Source organism: Hyposmocoma kahamanoa, unplaced genomic scaffold, assembly GCF_003589595.1.
Source record: "Hyposmocoma kahamanoa isolate Upper Pololo Valley unplaced genomic scaffold, ASM358959v1 138, whole genome shotgun sequence".
Lineage (NCBI taxonomy): Eukaryota > Metazoa > Arthropoda > Insecta > Lepidoptera > Cosmopterigidae > Hyposmocoma > Hyposmocoma kahamanoa.
In genome coordinates this window covers 3208522-3216955 of record NW_020653492.1, presented here as the reverse complement: position 1 = coordinate 3216955, position 8434 = coordinate 3208522, and the positions used below count along the sequence as shown (strand labels likewise).

General features: G+C 34.2%; 1 protein-coding gene across 1 annotated transcript in view; it reads left to right on the top strand.

Annotated features, from left to right (window-relative positions):
* Nucleotides 1-290: 290 nt before the first annotated feature.
* Nucleotides 291-8434, top strand: part of LOC113240445 (transmembrane protein 135-like) — a 37205-nt gene continuing 29061 nt past the window's right edge. Inside the window, exon 1 of the mRNA XM_026477757.1 lies at nt 291-486. The gene's annotated coding sequence lies outside the window, so the exon portion shown is untranslated. The remainder of the gene's footprint in view (nt 487-8434) is intronic.

The window sequence follows — 8434 nt, the reverse complement described above, 5'->3', positions numbered from 1 at the left end:
CTGTATGATTTGGTCCGTACTATCTAAATTTCCCTCCAAAGGTATTATTGTTTGTTATAATCATGTTTTTGTATTGTAGTTTTTCATAATCATGTTTTTTTAAATGAAATTTGTATATCGGTCATTTATTTCAAGAAAATTATTTAATTCATACTTTATTTTGTATTAAGTTGGCTTAAGTGACGTTATCGTATTTTTCGTGGCCCCACAAATAATACTTGGAACACACAATCGGTCCGGCGCGGCAGCGAACTATGAAACGAGTAACAAAACGCGGCATGGAACCGATGGATGCGCCCGCGCTGGTTCTAAGTACTAATTTAATGTTAAATTAGTTCACATTCAGATTTCGCGGAAATAAATTTTTAAATTAATTTATAAGGAACATTTTAATTTTTTTGCACTCAGTTGTGTTCTTATAGTGAAAATTATTGTGATTTTATGTGATTTTTAATTAGATTAGTATTTGGTGATTACTTTGTTTTTGTAAGTATTTCGTTTGTACAAATTTATCTAAAAGTTTCTAAAAAAAACCCGTACCTATTAAAAAAAACAAAAAAAAACTAATTTCTAACTAATGTCTTGTAGTGAAACCTATGTTTGATTTTGTTAGCGATTGTAATCAGGTGGTTGCTTATTAAATGGAGGGACTTCGGTTTGAATCCCAGGGACCGAATGTAAATATGTAGACTTTATTTTTTATATTGTATGTAACGCGGAAGAAAAACATCCTATTGACACCAGGAAGAATGTCCATGGTCCTTGAATGACGGGTAAAGTCTCCAAATCGATAGTAGTCTATGTCCTGAACCCCTTGTTGGAAGAAACCCGTGAGGAGACCCGTTTCTAATCAATCAAATGCAGTTCAGAGTGAACTCTGTAACGATGTTCAAGAGACCGATTGTTATCATTTGTTATAAAGTTACGATAAGACGTTATATACTTTATTGCGCACGCAACAATATAATACAATACACACTAAGTAAGTTCTTGTTACGAAATTATAAACTTTCTCTTAAAAGAATGATAATGTGACTGGCAATCAACTGATAACTTTAGTAGCAATAGAGCTTCTTGTGAAAGCGTTTGTCCAAGGTAGTACTGCCACCTTAACTATTTCTGCCGCTAAACAGTAATGTGAACATGACTGCGTTCCGATTTTGAAAGGTAAGCGTGCTGATGAAATTACAGGCACGTCGGACTTGTCTGTCTCAGAGTGTCGGGCGCAGTGGCAGTGCCCCTCAGATCTTTGCGATTTACAGCTCTGAGTGGCACTGTAATTGTTATGGACAGGCCTGAACGCAATAATGTGGCCATTACTGCTTGGCATCAGCAATAGGCAAGGTGGCAGTAGTTTTCTTCACGAACTCTTTCACAACGAGTTCTGCTGTTGCTACTACATATACATATATGTAAATAACGCACACACTCAACATAGCCGCGCACTAGGGAAACCCTGTGTCGCGGGTGCCATGGACACACACATAGACAACCACAAATTACATCCAAACTCACGAGAGAAATAATTGTAGGCCATACAACTATTTCTCCCGGCCCGGGAATCGAACCTGGGACCTCTGCGTGGCAGTCCGGCATGGTAACCGTTAGGCCACGGAGGCAGTTAATTTTTAAAATAGATAAAAAGAATTTACTATCAATGCACATAACACCCAAAGCATAATTAAGTTACAAAAGTTCATTTCTCAAATTAGTTTCAACCCGGTTCTAAACGCAAACTGCAGGGTCACCGAGGTCACTGCAAAAACTCGTATACATAGAGTAAACAATACCTTTATCATTGTATTATTTTACACATATTTTTTTATATGTTTTTTTTTCATCAAAGACTTCTTAATATTGTGTTTGATCTCTCATTTGTATTTGATTTAAGTTTTTTAATATATTCTTTTCCAACACAATCACTATTGTTAGGAAATAAATAAATTAAATAAAAAAACCACGTTAAAAGTTATACGGCATATTGGCCATGCTTGGACAATTTAACGTTATAAGGATTTTTATAGAGATGAATTTAACCTCATTAAGAGCTAATACTAAACTCGAAAAAGACAGCAATAGAAAGTACAAAGCCCTTGCTGATATTCCTTGTATAAGTTGTAATGGTTAAAAAAATATACACAAAACAATTAAAATACAATTAACCTGTCATGCGTCTTAGAGACGCAAGGTGTCCCAAAGGATTTTGGTATTTGTTTTTTTAAAATTTTTATAAAACATTATACATTTTTTTATAAACTTAAATTTTAAATAAATGGTGCATGAATCACAGCTGCGCGTTAGAGACACCGTTTTATTCAGACACAGGAGTCAGTTTCTAGAGCTCCTGATTGATTAAAGTTCTAAAATACTCAAGAACATAACACATAAGGGCCTAAAAGAAACCCGCATCCATTGATTGCTTATCAAGTAATCATTGACCCTTTCGTTTCAATGTCGACAACGATTGGGTCACTGCCCCTAGTATTGGACAAGGCTTCTCAATCTACATTACACTAAAAAAACACTGCTATTATTATTATAAACATTACGCGTTCCGTAGCAGTAGAGCTCCTTGTGAAAAGAGTCTAGAGAAGTTCTGCCACATTACCTAATTCTGCCTCCAAGCAGTAATGTGACCATTACTGCGGTCCAGTTTTGAAAGGTTAACTGCAACTGTTATGGACATTCGTGTCACTTACCACATAAAAAAGAAAACACGTCCCATTGCAGGGTACGGATCACTTCTAAGGAAAAAGTTGATTGTATTGTACTATATCAAATCAAATTTCCGATTTAATACTTTTTCTTCGCATTTTTTGTCACGCTTCACGTACCATGTAACATTACGTATAATACATAACTACGATATAACGTTTGATAATCATTATGGACTTGCTGTACTATAGTCCATTTGTTTAGGTGCCTACTAAACTAAATGTAAACAATCTTGAGATGTCTATTTAATGAATTGTACATTTATAAAATGATTTTTACTTACCTTCAAATACAAAATACAAATACTTAGCTTTATGTGAAATGTCATGCCTATTGATGAGTAAAGTATTATATTTATGTTATATATTGTTTACATTTAGTTAAGTACCTCAACAAATGGACTATAACAACTGGTTTTCTGCGATTCGCATGCGCTGTGTGTAGCGCGGGTGCTATGTACATACACATAGACAACCACAAATAACACCCAAACTCACGAGAGAAATAAATGTAGGCCATACAAATCTCCCGGCCCGGGAATCGAACCCGTGACCTCTGCCTATTTTTATACATGCAAATAGCAATATTGAAATATTAAATATTTATGTACTTTAGCATAATTTAATCAGTAGAGAGTACTAAAAAACTGACTTCAAAAGTCAGACTTCAAGTCATCTACAAATTTAAATGGGACCACATCTAAGGTACGCTCTTTCCGACAAAAAATAATCATCAAAATCGGTTCACAAATGCCGCGAAGTTATCTCGTAACATACATACAAAACAAAACATATAGTCGAATTCTTTTTTGAAGTCGGTTAAAAAATTATACCTATTGTAGAAAAAAAAGTATACGGGTTACACCACTATTGTGCTGATAGCCTGAATTATTCTCTACTAAGCCAAAGTCGGGTGGTTAAATTGTTAAGTTTTAATTTACCGACAATTAGAGGAAGAAAACTGTGTACTAAGTACTAATTTTCTCTTGTCCATAATTTTTAAAGGCAAATCTAACTATACGCTAAAAACTATAACAATCATCAAAAGCTGAAAATTAGCAATTCTTTTATTCAATTTAGGTTGCATTGAAGTTAACATGTGACAAAACAAGTATAGTTTCACGATGTCCGGCCAAACATTTGGCATACTCGTACAAACCTATTGAATATACATATATCTATACATTTACACATGCTTTTTAACACACTAAAAAATAAATTATGAACATATGAATTTAACATCAGTCAGTAATATAAACGCGGTGATAGTTACTTCTGTTAAAGATCAAACTTTTTCGATCCGATGGTACCCACGACCATACTGCACTGTAGTATTGCTCTTACCAACTGAGCTACGGGTCAAGTTATCGAGTTGTCGAAGTTCTCCTATATGTTTTGTTAAAGATCTTTGTAGAGATTTTTTAAATATCTTTGTAGAATCATAATAAAGACTATACTGCAGCAAAATTCGATATAGAATGTTTAATAACAAAATGTCACTGGGCAACCAATATAGCAGGTGTAAAGAACATTTTTTGTCAGTGCTTATTATACGCAAGCTCAGGCCAAGGCCTGCTCGCATAATTGGAATTTAAATAGGTAAGTATATAATTTATGTATGTAAAAATAATAATTACCTAGGCAAATATTACAAAGTTCGCAAAGTCTCTATTGACATGTATGATTTATGAATAAAATAATTAAAATTATGATATCAATTAATACTTGCTGCCATTGATAGTAGATAAAAAGAAACAAAATTGTAAAATTATATTTATATTACTTGACTACATGCCTCATCCATCATCAATTTCCAATTCTGAACTTGAATTACTATTCGAACTCAATTGTTTGCAATATCTCCCTTCAAACCAAAAAATCATTAGCGATGACACAGTTTTATAAATAACTATTTACTGGTAATTTTTATGTTGGTTTCAAGCAGTTTGAAACTTCTATTGAACAAAATTTATCTCGAACATTACTTCAAGATTATAACTACTGATTGAAGAGACTCAGTCTTTTAGGGCGTTTTATAACGACTCGACTCCATTTTACAGGACTCGACTCTAAAATTAAGTCTGGGGGCTCGAGTTTTTATCAATAAGACTCAGTCGTTATACTAAAAGACTTAAACGACTTGAAAAACTTAAACGACTCGAGTTGTTTGCAAAGGACTTATACCTATTTTGTCTTATTAAACCCGAAGTTTATAAATAAAAAAGACGTAAGTAGTTTTTAGTAAACAATCACGTTTATTTACTTATACTTAGAATAATAACGCACAGAATGATAGTTTCATATCAAACGAAATGTCACAAGTGAGGCAAAAACCAAATTCATGTAGGCGTAAGCAACTTGTATGTACGCTCATCGGCACGCACACAAATATACAAATAATGATGCCATGGAATAACATTTCCCTCAAAAGTGGGGAAATTATATCTTGCTTAAATCATCATTAAGTTAAAGGTGCCTACAGATTTGCCCGACATTGTCGATCAGGTGCCTACAAATGTGCTCGATTTTGTCGATCGACAATGTCAAGTGGCCAGAATTTAAAAAAAAATATTTTTGGTAATCCTTATAGAAATGGCATTTATATCTGAACACGATGACGGACACGACTTTTCAAATAAATGCAATACGGGAATCATTTTCGAGGTATTCTAGGTGCTCATTACGAATATAGCACTCATTTCTAAATCCAAGATGGCGGGCACGATTTTTCGAATAAATGCAATATGGGTATCATTTTCGAGGTATTTGGGGGTGCTCATTACAAATATGGCACTCATTTCTAAATCTAAGATGGCAGGCACGACTTTTCAAAAAAATGCTATATAGGTATTATTTTCGAGGTATTTGGGGAAGCTCAATGTGAATATGGCACTATTTGTAAATCCAAGATGGCGGGCACGATTTTTCAAATAATGGCAAGTTGGGTAACGTTTTCGAGGTATTTGGGGGTGCTCATTACGAATATTACATTAGAATAAAAAAAAATCTGCAGCCATCGCGATATTGCCTATTCTCAAATAATTACGTAATATAATTATTTTGAAACAGAATAGCAAAATTGGGAGAAAGAAATCCGTTACTTTGCAACATTTTCGTGTCTTGTTGCAACGAAATTAATTTTCGGTTTTAGTGAATATTTATATAAAAATATAAGTTGAAACGCGTTTCTTCCTTGTGGAATGTGATGTTAGTGTCTATTTTATGTTTGCCTGTTCTATATTTACACCCATTTACCGCACATTTCGTCACTTTTAGCAAAAATTTTTGAGCTGTTCGCGGTGCAATTTGACCTTGAGCACTGACAGTCCGCCCACTCGTGTAGGCCCTTTGGGAAGCCTCTAACTTGCCTCACTTAGCGTGTGCGGGCAAGGTTTTTATGCGTTATTATTCTAAGTACTTATAATAAAAATCGTAAAATAAATACCTTGTGGGTAGAAATAAAATCACGCCATACGGCTCATGACTCGCGACTATCGAGGCTATGAGGCGCCAGTCTTTTTAGTCGTTTTAGTCCTATAAGTCTTTGAAGCTTCCTAGGGTTAAAAGACTTCAACTCGAATTAGTCTTCTTTAGTTTCTTTAGTTTTAGTCTTATGTCTCAAGACTTAAGGGTTAAAAGACTAGACTAGTCGTGAGGTGTTAAAAATTAGTCGAGATTTTTAAAAGGCCTTAAAAGACTGAGTCTCCTTCATCACTAATTATAACTATCAAGAAGCCTAATCAAATTTCAGGGAAAAATACTGAAATTGTGGTAACTATAAAACAGACTGAGGTAAAAACCCTGAAAATCATATGTTTTTGCTTGTTTGCATTTAGTCTATATTGAGTTTGATTATTGTAAAATATAATATAAAACTTTACTAACGTCAACAGTAATATGCAAATGTCAAAAGTAAATATACTCGTACAAATGTCAAAAATAACAGTAGCAAATTTTTCGTCTTTTGATACAGGCTAAGGCGTCTAATTAGCTATACTACCAGATCTTATACAGATAGCAAATTGTAATTGTTTTCAACAGTTTAATTTCCTGTCATTTAAAAATTCATACATCGGCTTATTGTGATAAAAGAGTACTTGTATAAGAAGCACTACGGTTCAATACTCTAATTTGTGGTAATGTGGCCTTGGCCTGATTGTATAATGGACCATTGCCTTTATATTCAGATAGTGTCTGCGAAGATGATAAAGACAGGTGGACGACGGTACGCATCTATATAATATATATAATAAAGAGGCCATCCTCAAGTAAAGGTAGTAGCAGTAGAGCTTCTTGTGACAGAGTTTGTGCACGGAAGTACTGTGGCGTACCTATTTCTGCCGCCAAGCAGTAATACTACTACAGTACAGTAGCATTACTACGTTTCAATTTTGAAGGGTAAGGGTGCTGGGGAAATGGTACGGGGTAATGATAAGGGTACAGTGACATGGGACTTTACGACTTAAAAATAAAATATAAAATAATAGCAGACTTGATTGTTGTTATTGTATTTAACTATCGCGAAACACGCGTTACTTAATCTGGTTACAATGCTATACATACTGTATATTGTACACAAGAATACAGAGACAAACAAAAGACAAGGAACAACAGGCGATTCAAACCGCCTGTTGTGCTCTGTTGTCATTAGCGATGTGCTACTTGTTGCTTTTGTTTGGGTTTTCTTATTTCTTAGCATTATTAAAACAAATATTTGTCTATGTTTTAAATCAATCATGTAAACAAAACATGTCATGCAATGTCGCTGTAAAAATAATAAGAATAAAAACAAACTCACTACGGGGACAAAAAATTATCGAGCATTTAAAAAATTCTGAAATTTGATTCAAAGTTATCGCATATCATTTAAGTCTGTTTGAACAGAGCAACTCTATTGCTCGTTCTTCTCAGGGAAATCAGCACAGTGAACGAGCAGTAGTTTAAAACGTAGTTTAAAAGTGACGGTTTAATGTGTAAATTTATTTTACATAATAATATGTAGAAATGAATTTGGAATAAAAAGTCGATCTCTCAATATTAGCTCTTATAACTCACTGTACGCTGTCGATCTTGGGTCGGTAGACTAAGCCCAATGCATCTGGTTTGTATTCATTCCGAATGCAAGACTATGCAATTCTAGAAAATTCGGACCGACTTTGGATGTCAAAAAAGTTATAAAATTATGTCATTGGTGGTTAGAGATTACTGTGACATTGTTCTGTTTACACGAAGACGTTCAATAGTAAATGGCGAAGCGATTGTCGCCCACTCGTGGATATTAAAAATGCTTAATTTTTTTAATATACCAACAAGCTTGCTGTTAGATATTATTAATCGTTATATATTAGAGTTTAACTTGAAAGAAAAAAATTGACTTGGTAAGCTACACACCTATCCATAACAATTGCAGTGCCACTCAGAGCTTTAAATTGCAAAGATCTGAGGGGCATTGCCACTGTCACTCTGAAACATAAGTTGAGAAGTCCCATGTGCCTGTGATTTCACCAGCACACTTACCCTTCAAAACCGGAACACAGTAATGCTGACATTACAGGTTGGTGGGAGAAATACGTAAGATGGCAGTACTACCCTGGACGAACACTTTCACAAGGAGCTCTACTGCTACAAAATAATATTATTTTATAACTCAATGTACAACATTATATATATATGTATATAATAGGGGTTAAAGTATGAAATTGCCGATTTGTACTGAAAAT